This window comes from Ranitomeya variabilis, chromosome 7 (genome assembly GCF_051348905.1).
Source record: "Ranitomeya variabilis isolate aRanVar5 chromosome 7, aRanVar5.hap1, whole genome shotgun sequence".
Taxonomy (NCBI): domain Eukaryota; kingdom Metazoa; phylum Chordata; class Amphibia; order Anura; family Dendrobatidae; genus Ranitomeya; species Ranitomeya variabilis.
This window is the reverse complement of record NC_135238.1, coordinates 197,456,305-197,471,634: the sequence shown is the minus strand read 5'-3', so window position 1 is coordinate 197,471,634 and position 15,330 is coordinate 197,456,305. Positions and strand designations below refer to the sequence as shown.

Genomic DNA, 15,330 nt, shown 5'->3' with positions numbered 1-15,330 from the left:
CGCCACCCCATCCCCCTGAAGCCAAGCTCCGATCGGCGACACCACCGTTTTCCTCCCGGCTCCGCTCTGCAACCTGCTCAACAGTTGGGACACGCTAACCAAGACGTCTCGTAAACCGGGCTCACCCGACCCACCGGTATCCCCTAAATCCGTCGCCCTCCCACGCGACGCCTGCTGACCCCTCACGTCCGCTGCTAAAACCCCTGTGGGCAACAAACTAGACATAGAGTGATACTCACCGAGCTGCGCAGGTGCTGTGTCCCTGCCAGCCGTATGTCCCGAATCCTGCCGCTCCCTGTCGACCTCTGGATCGTTGTCAGAAAAGGAGTCTTCAGCGCCACAGCGCTGCTCCTGGCCCGCGCCCCTGGCCTCCACCTCACCAGGGGGGACCGGAGCGTCTGTTGTAATCCGACCGACCGACCTCAACCTGGATCTGGACCGCGTTTGTGCTGCCGATTGTGTATCCCTGGCCGACTCTCGTCCTCTGCTTCTACCAGGCAGCGGAGTCCTGCTGCCCGCCGCGCCATCCGACCGTAGCCCGTCATCTCCATCTTGGTCCCTGGACGCCCTTGGAACCGCCGTGCCCGCAGAAATCCTTCTGTCAACGCTCCTGCTTCCTGGACCTGGTGCTGCAGCGGCGCTGCTGGAACTCGCCGCTCTGGTGCCCCCATAAGCGGTGGCCGCCGGTCCCTGCGTGCCACCTGCCTCCCTCTGTGTAGCGGTGTTGCTGCTGCGGACCGGTCTCTTCACCGCCGCTCCCCGGGTCCTGGATGCGACCTACTGAGACGCTGAAGGCCTGTCTTCAGGTGCAGCCCTCGATTCCGGCGTGGCCCGCACCGCCGCTGCTCCCCTTTGAACTGCGCAGGCCGGCCGGTGTGTAGGATTCCTGCCGGAGGGGGCACAGCGGGGGGATGCCACACCGCTGCACCCCTCCTCCGCAGGGTCCCCTGAGGGTCTCCTAGGCCTGCGCCTGCCGTGCGTGCTCACCTCCGGAGACAATCTCTGCGGCGGCCTAGTCCTCCTGCTGCGCCTGCCGCCGGTGTCCTGGCCTGCATTGCCGAGCAGCAAAGCAAGCTGCTCCTCCAACCATCCTCCCCGTCTGGATCGTGCCACGTCCCTCAGGCGCCCTACCAAATCGTCCACCGACTCCATGGCAGGTAAAAGAAGAAGACAACCGGCTGTGTGGTAGGAAGGGGGATGGGTGGGTCACTTTCCTCTTGCTAACCCAGTGACCAGTGACACCTTTTTCCCGCACTTTTTCCCTTATATACCCCCGCCCCCCCCCCACTGTAAACCCCTCCCTACACTCTCTTCTCACCCAATCAGATTAAACAGGCACACTTTTCAAATAATGCCCATGTCCAAACACAGTCATGGGGGGCCTACATTAAGCTGCGCCTATTCCTGCCCCCTCCTGGACCACTGTGTTCTAAGCAACCAGATAGGCTGCACATTACAATGTGTCTTTGGCTCGCATTACTGAGATCACACACATTAACCACTTAGTGATAATGCAACATATCTGGGAATCTTGTTGGTAACAATAGCAAAAAATACCAAATGGTAAAATGTCTGAAATAAAAACCATCCCTAAAAATAAAGTTACCCCTTAAAACCCAGTCAGATGCCTCTCATACAGCTAAATCAGATCTCATGCTTTGCACTGAAGAGGGGCAATACCCCAAAACATGTGCCTATAAATTAAGATTCTGGTTTGGCTTTTATCCTAAGTCATATGGCAAGGCTAATTAAAGGGTCGATATTGACTTTTAGATTGAATTTCAGAATTGCTAATTCCAATAGGAATAATTCTAATAGGTGGCACAACAGTTCTTGTGCTCTTCCACTCTGAAGAGGCAATTTTCACAGAGGGGCAATGCATGGCCTATAAGTCTCTTTACACTCGCATGTCACTGTTCATAACGAGAGAAATTAACTCTTAGACCCTAGTCAGAGGTCTTTCATGTAGCCAAATCAGATCTCATGCTTTGCACTGAGGAAGGGAAACAACCCCGAAACATGTGTCTGCAAATTGAGATTCTGGTTTGGCTTTTGTCCCAAGTCATGTGGCAAGAGTCTCGTTATAGGATCAATATTGACTTGTAGGATTGCTATTTCCAATCGGTGGCACTAGAGTTCAAGCCCTCTTCCTCTCTTAAGAAGCAATTTACACCATAAAAATAAAATAATTCTATAAAAATTTGTCTCTTTCGAACTCCTATATATTAACAGAATTTAGATGAACTTTTTGTTATGTAGAATATAACATTCTGATTTGTTCTATATAATAAAGGGAAGAAACAACTAAGCAAACAAAGTTCTCTGTGTTTGCAGAATTTGGTGGATTTTATAATAAAATGTGATATATCGTTATTATAATAAGACCATGATAAGTGCCCATTGCAATTTGAGACTCTTAGATAGCCCAACCATAGATTAGTCATAAACAGCAGCTATGGAGAGATCTAAGGGTATGCGCACATGTTGCGGATTGTATGCACAACAAAGCCCATTGAATTCCATGGGATTCCGCAATGCTGTGCTAATGCTGCGTATTTTTCCATGGCAGAATCGCATCACGGAAAAATACGCAGCATGCTCATTCTTTGTGCAGAATCGCAGCAATTACGCACACATAGGAATGCATAGATCTGCTTACTTTCCGCATGGGGCTATGCCCACCATGCGGGAAGTAAGCAGATCATGTGCAGTGGTACCCGGGTCTGGAGGAGAGGAGACTCTCCTCCAGGCCCTTGGGAACCATATTTCTGTTAAAAAAAAAGAAATAAAATAAAAAATATTGCTATACGGTACTTACCTTCTGATGGCCCCCGGAGTCTTCCCGCCTCACAGCGGCGCACCTGGCCGCTTCCGGTCCCAGGGATGCATTGCGCGAAGGACCTGGGATGACATCGCGGTCACGAGACTGTGACATCACAAAGGTCTTTCGCGCAATGCATCCCTGGGAACAGAACGTACCAGGAGAGCCGCTGAGGAGATCGGGGGCCGTCGTAAGGTGAGAATAACTATTTTTTTATTTTTATTATTTTTAACATTCTATCTTTTACTATCGATGCTGCATAGGCAGCATCAATAATAAAAAGTTGGTCACACTTGTCAAGCACTATGCTTGACAAGTGTGACCAACCTGTCAGTCAGTTTTCCAAGCGATGCTACAGATCGCTTGGAAAACGCTAGCATTCTGCAAGCTAATTACGCTTGCAAAATACTACAGTTTAGTTGGAATACGCATGCCAATTTTGTATTCTTCAGGGGGTGACGAAGGAACTGTGATTCGGAAACGCGCGTCGGGGTGCACATTATCAAGCATTTGGCGGTCCTGGAACATTTTCCCCTATTTTCATAAGTAAGTGGCTTTTTGATAGCATCTGCTATATCACTTTTTCCTATGCACATTATGCACAGTATGCATCCTTAGAAGCAAGTGGCCTTTGAGAATATTGCACATAGCACCTTTTGCACTTTTTGCACGTTTTATTGTGTATTTTTGGTATGATATATATATTTTTTGATATTTTATACACGTTTTTTATGGTTTCTTTAACTTTATCACTTTTTATAGCATATGCAATACATGGTCCCCCTTCTTTTGATATTTGTTTTGCCTATTGGGGTATAGTATATAACAGAAATTGACCTGCCTTATGTAATTGGATATTACATTATATTTCTCTTGATATGTGCACATGTAGAATATACATATACATATTTACATGATTTTATTTTTGTATATTTTAATGGTTTTCTCTGTTGCTAATAAATAAAACATACGGTACGTATTTTTAAATATTCCCTGTCATCTTTCCATTGGTCCGGTTTAAGCTTGGAGCATGGTCTCTTGTTCACCTGCGGGGCAGTCCGGTCCTTGGGGTGTCGCTCTTCTTGGTCCGACGACTCCCTTCTTGCAATGCCGTCCTCCTTCTTGCTTCATGTGGATGACGCGTCCCTGCATCATCCACACAGCCTGCTTGGTGTCGCGCTACTGCGCAAGCGTACTTATCTGCCGTGTTCAGGTCAGAGCAAAGTACTGCAGTACACAGGCGCTGGGATAGGTCAGAGAGGCCCAGCGGCTGAGTACTGCAGGATTTTGCTCTGACATCAACAAACCAGATAAGTACGCCTGCACAGGAACGCGATGCCGAGCAGACTGTGTGGATGATGCAGGGACGCGTCATCCACATGAACCAAGAAGGTGGTTGGCGATCGTAAGAAGATGGGAGGTGCCGAACCAAGAAGAATGACACCCCTCAGACAGGACCACCCTGCAGGTGAGTATAATAAGTTATTTTTCTTCTCTTACAGGTCGGGTTGGGGCAGATATGCAGCTTTATAGAATGCTGTATATCAGCCCTGAAAGGTGATGGCCGTAACTCGTACCGGCCAAACCTGGTGACAGGTTCCCTTTAAAAGTTCACCAGCGATTTCTCATTTTTTCAACAAAATGTACAAATCTTCTTTTTCAGGACTACATGACTTTGAGGGGCCTATATGAGAGAAAATACCCAAAAGTGACACAATCCTAAAAACTGTACCCCTCAAAGTGCTCAAAACTACATTCAAGAAGTGTATTAACCCATCAGGTGCTTCACAAGAATTGAAGCAATGTGGAAGGAAAAAATGAACATTAGACCCAAACTTTTTTATTTTCACAAGGGTAACAAGAGAAAATGGACTCCAAAATGAAACCTTGACACTATTTTGGAAACCACGCCCCTCAAAGATTTTATCCAGGGGTATAGTGAGCATTTTGAACCCACAGGTACGACACAGAATTTGATAACATTAGGTCATTATTTTGAATATTTTGTCATTACTGTTGAGCCCATGTGCTCTCTAGTCCAATTTGCATCGGGTGTTCAGGTAGGCACCAAATTTTGCGGGTGTTCGAGTGACATGCTTGAGTCCCTGCCCTGCATGTTTTGTGACTGTTAGACACCCTAAAGAAACATGCGATACTCTGTGCTTACCAGAGCACCCGATGCAAGCTAGAGTAGTGAGCACTTGCACTCAACACTAACCGTCATATCGTCATCATTTTTTTTAAACTTTAAAAAAAAAAAACTATTCTAAATCCAACCCTAACACAACTCTAACCCCAAACCTAACCCTAAGACAACCCTAACCCAGCCCTATCCCTAACCCCAACCCTAACCCTAACACAACCCTAACTCCAAGCCTAAGCCTAACCACAACCCTAACTCCCAACCCCAAACCAAACGGCCAAGAATGGAAAAAATTACAATTTCTTTATTTTAGAATTTTTATCTAACTAAGGGGGAGACAAAGGGAGATTTGATTTATTATATTTTTTATTTTGATCACTGTGATAGGATCTATCACAGTGATCAAAAGAAACCAATAGTAAAAATCCCCTATTGTTGCCAGGCACCATCTCGGCGAAAATGACGTGGAGGGCTGGAGGACGGAGCAGGAGAGACTGGGGATAGCGGAGGTATTAGGGGGGCTCAAGGGACCCCATTTCTCTCTTCTCTGATATGTTAGGTCATATCAGAGGAGAAAGAAATTAACTTTAAATCAGACCTTTTGTTCTTTTTTTTGTGATCACCGTTATTCGGTGAATAAAGCAATCACATGACAGGGACCCTTAAAAATGTCCCTGATCATGTTCTCCAGGGTCTCAGCTATTCGTGGTAGCTGAGACCCCAGAGATTTTCCAATGCTTGGGGGGTGCTATACCCTTATTTCTCAACGTCGTTAAAAGCGAGGTGTGTCGGCGGTTGTGTAGGAGTTAAGTTGCAAATATTTAACCAATTGTAACTCAACATAAAGAGCTGACTAGAAATGTTCTGCTCACCTATCAACACAGTGGTGACCAAAAATATCTGCTTGCCCATTAATGGGTTATTTGTAAAATTGCAAGTTATCCCATATTCGTAGGATCCTGAGAACAGGGCTCTGTAAACCCAAAGCAAAAGCAAAATTGTTGACGTTCCATTATTTTTTCTTTAAAGCATTTACCTTATGGAATAAATAATTTTATATTTTCATACATCGGACGAATACCCTTATTTTTTAATTTGTTTATTTTTAACTAAGGAAATGAGGGTTGATTTGGATATTTATGTTTTTTATTTTTTAAAACTTTTTTTTTCATTTCATGCTCCTAAAAGGACATGTGAATCTTTATACAGCAGTGAAGTATAATGTACAAATAACGGTCTCCTATAAAGCCCATCCCATAGTTGGGCTTCAAATGATACCCAAATGATGATGCCTCAGGCCTTCAGAAAGCCCCCAGCTTTTATGGCAATTCATCAGCACCCCAAGATCATGTTGCAAGTAGTGGGGGTTATGGGTGCCTGAATGGAATAGACACCTGTGCAGGATTACGACACATAAATGCTGCTGTCAGTGGTTGGGTTTAACAGAAAATGTTACAGGCAGGAGCTGACTGTATAACACAGCCGACACATGCCCTCTACAGAATGGGCATCCACTTCATGACATAATAGTACATCCTATAGCAAGAAGGAGTCAAGACGAATTCCATAGATTTTCTATTGAGCACGTCTTTAGGGAGCATTGCACGGCTGACCACTTCGGATTCTCCATCATTGGAGGTCTTAGCACCTTGACCTTCAAAGATGAAAACATATGGTGTTTGTATATACAATAAAAATGTGTGCTATGATTTCTACCATCTTACAATTGGAGTTATGTACTAAATGCAATCATATGTTATACTGATGTTTTCCAGCTCAGGTACCATTTACTCAGTAACTCGCCAGTACACTGTAACGACAAGCTGCAAATATCAACAGCAACATATTTTTCTTCTTCATCCGCCTCTCATAGTCCTGCCAAATTCTCTTCAGAATGACCTAGTACCACCCCGTGGTGCTCAACTTATCGTATCTAGACAAGCAGTTAATGAAATAAAGCAGAATCTCACCGAAGACCAGAACATTCGCTGGTCAGAGATAGCACAGCAGACACTGAGAACGCATGCGTCTACTAAAAGGTCATACTTACAAAAAGTGTCTTTGATGAGGTTGACCTTTCAAGGTTTTGCTCCACTCAGATTCTCCAGCAACATTTACTTGACCTTTCTCATATTATCTACTGATTTTTTTGTGTTTGGATGAAGAAATTCTATGTTGGTGTACACTGTCCTAGGTATCTCGTCTCTAGATTACAGGTAAACAAAATAACTGCAATTTGCAAAATATTTTATTTTGTTATGAACATTCCTATGCATCTATATCTGGCTTTAATTGGATGGGGATCGCAATACAGTCCATGGACTGGCTCTCCCGACCTGAGAGTGACAGGTTCATGTATCTCTATGCAGTTGTCATGCTCGGGTAGGAAGAGCTGCCGGCCAGTCCGAGCATTGCGTTGGTTCTTCGCATGATTTATACAGCGGTCTCACTCTTCCCTAATAGTGATAGATAAATAGACAGATATATATATATATGGGATAGATAGTTATGGGATAGATAGATAGATAGATAGATAGTTGCCAACTACTTGCCTGTTTTGCTCGACACCGATCTCTGCTGGCACAGAGCAGTCACTGACCACTCTAGCCAGTAATTCAGCTGTTTCTACTGACATCACGTCGACAGAGCAGCGACTTCTCTTCCACTCAGATTTGTTGATGAGACGTGACTGTCAAAGTCATGCTGCTGTACAGTTGGGTCCCCATTGCCTAACCACGTGATGTTGACTCTCAGTCAGCATGACATTGGCAGTCACGACCCATCAACAGAGCAGCCTAGAAGGAGAAGAGCTGCTCTGTTAAATTGGAACAGCTGAATCGCCAACAGGAGCTGTACATGACTGATCTGAGCCTGCGTCAGATAGAATAGGAAGGTAGTTACCTCTGTTAGCAGCTACCAGTATGTTAGTTTTTAGGACCATAGTAAAAAACAAAATAGTCAGGGTCAACCCCTTTAAAGCAGATCTGTCACTAGTTTTCCCAATACGACCTTCTTGAAGTATTAAGGAATGGTACCATATGCACTACCCAGAAAGGTGCCAAGGTAGGATCCCACACCAAGTGATAATAAAGAGGAAATAAACGTTTCGGCCTTTGTTGGCCTTCTTCAGTAACGTGCTGCCTTCTAGGCAGCACATTACTGAAGAAGGCCAACAAAGGCCGAAATGTTTATTTCCTCTTTTGCTGTAAATAAACACAAAAGAGATCCACCTTAAGTTGCGTGCCAGGTTTATTTTCTTTATTATCACTTCTTGAAGTATTAAACCTGAAGAGGATTTTCACCAGTTTCATTGGGTCTAAGTTTGCTTTATGTAATTTGGTGACAGATCTGCTAGAAGTAGTCACAGATGGTAACTTTTTAATAATCTTACTGCCCCCATTTCAAGGAACTGGAGCAGGTCATATGAGTTTTGTGACAACTCCAGTGAGGTCTTGTATTCCGATCATGGGGAGTGACTAGCAGCAGACAATTATGACACCGGGTGAAACAGATTACTCCAAGTGGTAATGACTTTCGTTGTGTAGGAGTCAAAACCTTCATAAGGAGACTTATACTATCACTGACATTACCAACACGGCCATTTTAAACCCCTAAATGCCGCGATTGATAACAATTGCAGTATATAGAAGGCTGGGAGAGGGTGGGGGCTCTCTCTCCCTTCAACCTCGTGCCCCTGTGACGTCATCGCGAGGACCCAATCATTGCTATGGCAACCCGAGGTCAGCCAGCTAGGCAAGCCTATTAGACCAGGTCCAGAACATGGTCTAAAGGCCCCGTCTCACATAGCGATTTACCAACGATCACGACCAGTGATACGACCTGGCCGTGATCATTGGTAAGTCGTTGTGTGGTCGCTGGGGAGCTGTCACACAGACAGCTCTCTCCAGCGACCAACGATCAGGGGAACGACTTCGGCATCGTTGAAACTGTCTTCAACGATGCCGAAGTCCCCCTGCAGCACCCGGGTAACCAGGGTAAACATCGGGTTACTAAGCGCAGGGCCGCGCTTAGTAACCCGATGTTTACCCTGGTTGCCAAAAAAAACAAACAGTACATACTCACCTTTGGGTGTCTGTCAGGTCCCTTGCCGTCTGCTTCCTGCTCTGACTGAGTGCCGCCGTACAGTGAGAGCAGAGCGCAGCGGTGACGTCACTGCTGTGCTGTGCTCTCACTGTACGGCCGGCAGTCAGTCAGAGCAGGAAGCAGACGGCAAGGGACCTGACGGACACCGAAAGGCGAGTATGTACTGTTTTTTTTTTTTACATTTACGCTGGTAACCAGGGTAAACATCGGGTTACTAAGCGCGGCCTTGCGCTTAGTAACCCGATGTTTACCCTGGTTACCAGTGAAGACATCGCTGGATCGGTGTCACACACACCGATTCAGCGATGTCAGCGGGACCTCAACGACCAAAAAAAGGTCCAGGCCATTCCGACACGACCAGCGATCTCACAGCAGGGGCCTGGTCGCTGGTACGTGTCACACATAGCGAGATCGCTACTGAGGTCGCTGTTGCGTCACAAAACTTGTGACTCAGCAGCAATCTCGCTAGCGATCTCGCTATGTGAGACGGGGCCTTAAGAGCCATTTGTCAGTGCTTGTACATTGCAACGCATTATACCTGCAATCAGACTAATTAAAGCTAAAGTCTTATACAGGAACAAAGTAAAAGAAAGTTTAAAAATTGTAAAACATTTTTTACAAAAATCATAAATAAAAATAAACAAAAAAAATGTAACTAATAAATAGGTATATTTAGGTAAAAAAAAATAAACAAAAAAATACTCATAATTGGTATTGCCACATCTGGAACAACCTGACCTAGAAAACTGTAAAGGCCCCGTCTCACATAACGAGATCGCTAGCGAGATCGCTGCTGAGTCACAAGTTTTGTGACGCAACAGCGACCTCAGTAGCGATCTCGCTATGTGTGACACGTAGCAGCGACCAGGCCCCTGCTGTGAGATCGCTGGTCGTGTCGGAATGGCCTGGACCTTTTTTTGGTCGTTGAGGTCCCGCTGACATCGCTGAATCGGTGTGTGTGACACCGATCCAGCGATGTCTTCACTGGTAACCAGGGTAAACATCGGGTTACTAAGCGCAGGGCCGCGCTTAGTAACCCGATGTTTACCCTGGTTACCAGCGTAAATGTAAAAAAAACCAAACAGTACATACTCGCCTTTCGGTGTCTGTCAGGTCCCTTGCCGTCTGCTTCCTGCTCTGACTGACTGCCTGCCGTACAGTGAGAGCGCAGCACAGCAGTGACGTCACCGCTGCGCTCTGCTCTCACTGTACGGCGGCACTCAGTCAGAGCAGGAAGCAGACTGCAAGGGACCTGACAGACACCCAAAGGTGAGTATGTACTGTTTGTTTTTTTTGGCAACCAGGGTAAACATCGGGTTACTAAGCGCGGCCCTGCGCTTAGTAACCCGATGTTTACCCTGGTTACCCGGGTGCTGCAGGGGGACTTCGGCATCGTTGAAGACAGTTTCAACGATGCCGAAGTCGTTCCCCTGATCGTTGGTCGCTGGAGAGAGCGGTCTGTGTGACAGCTCCCCAGCGACCACACAACGACTTACCAACGATCACGGCCAGGTGGTATCGCTGGTCGTGATCGTTGGTAAATCACTATGTGAGACGGGGCCTTAACACTATTTAACTCCTTCAGGACCTAGTCAACAACAAGTTTCAAGTTTAAGAATCTAAACTTCATTATCTACCATGTTTTGCATTTCTCTGCGGCAGATAAGATTGTTTGCTTCCTTTGAGAAAAAGTACATAGAACTTCAGGAAGTCTCAGGATGGATGCGGGGAAAGAAACTCAGGCTGGGAGATGTGAAGCGCATGATTTTAAATTCACAAGTAATGTAATATTTTCAGCAGTTTGTATAAAAATGTGGAGGAGGAAAATGATCAAAGCATAAAAGTGTGATGGTTAGATTATTCCGGCTTCCAATAAAATAATATTGTGACACTGGTACATTGAGATTTATTATTATTGGAAATGACACATTGTCCTTATGCAGATTTGTTTCTCACATTTCATGCCTGGTAATAAGAGTTTAATAAAAAAATATAAAAAGCCAAAGTCTAGAAGTCGACTCGCTAACATTTTATTGACTGAATTACTGCAATGAATGCTGGTATCATGATACTATTATCTGCCTATATTTACCCTATAAACGTTGATTTTTAGGGTTAGTGCTATTTTATGTACATGCCTTGGAGTGCGAATTATTTGCCAATATTCCAGTGTTCAGATAAAGCAAAGCAAGAAATGTAGTGCCGCCTTTGCTTAACATTGGCTCTATCTCCTACCAACATAAACTCTATAGTGGGGGTCTGCCCCCTTCAGAAAGTGACGCTTTTCTAGTGAGATTTTAAGGCTGACCCATTATACACAATGTCTGACATGACTTAAGGATAATAATAGCTATTTTCACCATCCTCTGCTCCAGCTCTGCATCTCCGAAGCTACTCTGGTCTTTGTTGACAGACTGCAGTAGTGACATTGGATTGCCCCCAAGGGCAGTGGGGTACTCGGTACCGGGTCCTTCGGTTCACAGGGGGATGTCACGGTGGCTGACCCAGCCCGAGGCCCTGGTGCGTCCATGTAAAAGGGAAAGGTCTTTAAGGGGGAATGTTCGTGACGCCACCTGTGGTATTCGGTCAGGGTGATCGACGCTGCTTTAAATTGTCCGCTGGGGTGATGTTATGGCAGTTAGATGGTATACTTTCCCACAGGTGAAGTATGTCCCCAGGGCTTCCCGGTGTGTAGATGGTAAATGATGAAAGGCCCAGTGAAGAACAAGGACACAAGGTTGCAATCTCTTTACCTTTACAGAAGACTTCAGCATCCACAGTCCAGAGCACCAGATCACAGGGCAGGCAGAGTCCGACAGGTTTGGAGGCAAGTCCAGAGTTCCCTTGTCCAGGTGGAAATCAGTAGCCTTCCTTTGCGCTGCAGTGGTGTAGTCCCTTACTGCCTATGGCTTCACATAAGGGTCTCACAAATGCGATGTTTTGCTCTCTCTGTCCCCCATATAGGACACCCGTATGACTGGTGACTTGAGCCTGTTTATAGGATCTCTTAGATGACCTGGCTCTGTGGGGTGTCACCGTGCCTCCTGGGTGTAGGTGCGGACAGGTAACTTGCAATTAGCTGTCCTGCCGGTCTCTGAAATAAGGCATAGAGGTCCTTACTCCCTTGGTGTTCCGGCTACCGGGATGTTGCGCCTCAGAAGGAGACAGCTTGAGCAGGGCTGCAATACAGTTCTGCCTTTCAATGTCTCTCTCTGGGAGCTGCAGCTCTGAGGGCATGCACAGCTCCTTTAACCTTACATCCTCCTCAGACTCTGGTCTGGAACTAACTAACTTTCCCTACAGACTACCAGATATGTATATATATATATATATATATATATATATATATATATATATATATATATATATATATATAGGGGTCAGGAGCTCCCTCTGGTGGCCTGGAGTGAAAAATGTGTTGCATGCTTGTGATACCTGGATGCAGTTATCCTTCTTTGCCTCCAAACGTAGTATCACTCTCCTAGAGAGGAAAGCAATACCACTGCGACGATCAGGACCCTGGGGCGTCGCAACATCACGTCTACAGTGCATGTTACTCCTGCAGCCAATCACAAGCTGTTGTGCTCACCGTTACAGGCTGTCAGCAAAGACCAGAGTAGCGGTGGAGAGGCGGTGCTGTAACGGTGGAGCGTGAATGCAGCTGTAGTTGTCATTTTGATCAACTGCAAGCCTCGACACCAATAAAAAAGTATCCTGGACAACACCTTTAATGTGTCTTGTACATCTGTTTGATGGATCTGGATATACTGTAGTTCTGCCATTAGAGGATCGAGAACATTTATATTTGACATAAAGAAAAACAAAACTCTAGTAAACCAGGTATCACAATCCATAAATGAGTTCAATGTTCTATTTTTAAAAATGTGACGACATACCGTATATCTCACTGATCCAGAAATACAGACTGTATTATAGTGTGACGCTGTAATCATCTAGCGTTTCTTGATGATTCAGAGTCTGCAAAGCTTTCTTTGATAATTTCAGTGCTGAGAAGTGTCACTTTCCTACTAGGCATTGTATAGTCATCTAATCGCATGATAGAATCACTCACATTGGCTAAATATGTCCTCTGATAACAAGTGACAGAATTAATACAATTTCTTTCTATTCATTATCTACAAGCAGAGATCTGAAAAATGAGCTCAGAGTATTTATTTATTTATTATGCATTCTTATATAGTGCTATCATATACCGCAGCGCTTTACAGACGTTATCATCACTGTCCCCATTGGGGCTCACAACCCAATTTCCCTATTATTGTGTCTTTGGAATGTGGAAGGAAAATGGAGAATCGGGACAAAACCCACACAAACACGGGGAGAACATACAAACCCCTCGCAGATGTTGTCCTTGGTGGGATTTGAACCCAGAGCCCCAGCGCTGTAAGGCTGCTGTGCTAACCACTGAGCCACCATATTGCTTAGTACTACAAATACATACAGCAGGCTACAGATGGGAGTATTTGTCTTCCACTCCATCTGGGATAGTAGGCGGCAGAGGGGCAGACATTGAAAGATACTCTGACAATGACAATTATATTCCATAGTAGGCAGGGACGTAGCTAGGGTTTTGGTTCAAAGGGGCAAAGCTTCTGAGTGGTCCCCTAACCGGGTAACATTGATTACAACTCGGTGACGCACCCTAATAGTGGAGGAGAACCTCAGCAGATGACATCGATGTTGCTGAAAATAATCTCTATATAAAGACCAATTATTGATATTACCGCCATATGGTCAGTCCTACAGAACATATAGGTGATCACAGCACAGTTACAGATAATGACTTACCACTGACATTCTTTCGGATGGAGTCGTCACTTTTCACGTCTTTTCCATCTGGCCCAGACCGACATGACAACTTCTTCCAGCCACGACTCGGCTGCAGAGAAAACAACAAAGACACATTTCACGCCTCATATTTTCAGCCATCATCATCTATTCCCAACCTGCACAAACTCCTCATCCTGCTGATACCCAATACTGAGCCGCTGCTGCCGTATGTGACCCTATTACTCCACCTGATACCCCAATACTGAGCTGCTGCTGCCGTATGTGTCCCTATTAGGCTACGTTCACATTTGCGTTGTGCGCCGCAGCGTCGGCGCCGCAGCGCACAACGCAAACAAAAACGCGGCAAAACGCACGCTAAAACGCTGCGTTTTGCGCCGCATGCGTCGTTTTTGGCCAAAAGTTGGACGCAAAAAAAATGCAACTTGATGCGTTTCTTGCGTCCAACGCTTGCGGCCATGCGGCGCAAAACGCAGCACAACGCATGTCCATGCGCCCCCATGTTAAATATAGGGGCGCATGACGCATGCGGCGCCGCTGCGGCGCCCGACGCTGCGGCGCTGACCGCAAATGTGAACGTAGCCTTACTGCACCTGACACCCCAATACTGAGCCGCTGCTGCCGTATGTGTCCCTATTACTGCACCTGCTGTGTGGTTCTCTTTGCCCTCTAAATTCTAAAGCAATCCTCTAGAATACAGTAATGCCGGGTGCAAGAGCCCTAGAAAACAGTGACCATCTTTTGCCCCTAGAAAGTAATAATGCCCTGTGTGTGCCCCTTTAATAGTCACAGTAACCTGAGTTCCCCTATAACAATAAATGCCCACTTTGCATTTAATAATGTTCCAAGTCTCCCCCCTGCACAGCTCCCCTATACACAATATGATGCTCTCTTAAACACAGTATAATGCCCCCACACTGTATAGTACCACCCACACAGTATACTGACCCCTTAGTAGCCCCCAAACTGTTTGATGGTTCCAACACTGTAAGATTACCCCCTCACTGTAATCTCCACACTGTATGATGGCCCCCTAGATAGCCTCAATATAGTATAATGCACCAGATAGTCCTCAATATTGTATAATGCAGCCCCCATAGGACTCCATATAGTGTAATGCACTCCCCATAGGCCTATTCTATATTGTATAATGCTCCCCCATAGGCAGACTCTATAGCATAAGGCAGCCCCCATAGGCAGACTCTGTAGTATAAGGCAGCACCTCATAGGCAGACCCTGTAGTATAAGATGGCACCCCATAGGCAGACTCTGTAGTATAAGGCAGCACCTCATAGGCAGACTCTGCATTATAAGGCAGCACCCCATAGGCAGACCCAGTAGTATAAGGCAGCACCCCCGTAGGCAGACCCTGTAGTGTAAGGCAGCACCCCATAGGCAGATCCTGTAGTTTAAGGCAGCACCCCCATAGGCAGACCCTGTAGTGTAAGGCAGC

At 45.8% G+C, this 15,330-nt stretch overlaps 2 protein-coding genes and 1 long non-coding RNA gene across 3 annotated transcripts in view; 1 reads left to right on the top strand and 2 right to left on the bottom strand.

Moving 5' to 3' along the window:
* Positions 1 to 15,330, bottom strand: part of PDE11A (phosphodiesterase 11A) — a 614,587-nt gene that overhangs the window by 410,225 nt on the left and 189,032 nt on the right. The window lies entirely within an intron of this gene.
* LOC143784408 (uncharacterized) lies at positions 3,220 to 10,969 on the top strand. Its single transcript, XR_013217780.1, has 3 exons — positions 3,220 to 3,367; positions 6,740 to 7,180; positions 10,731 to 10,969. It is a non-coding gene; the product is annotated as an uncharacterized LOC143784408 (long non-coding RNA).
* Positions 9,616 to 15,330, bottom strand: part of LOC143784406 (uncharacterized) — a 223,627-nt gene continuing 217,912 nt past the window's right edge. The window contains exon 2 of the mRNA XM_077272626.1: positions 9,616 to 9,806. The gene's annotated coding sequence lies outside the window, so the exon portion shown is untranslated. The remainder of the gene's footprint in view (positions 9,807 to 15,330) is intronic.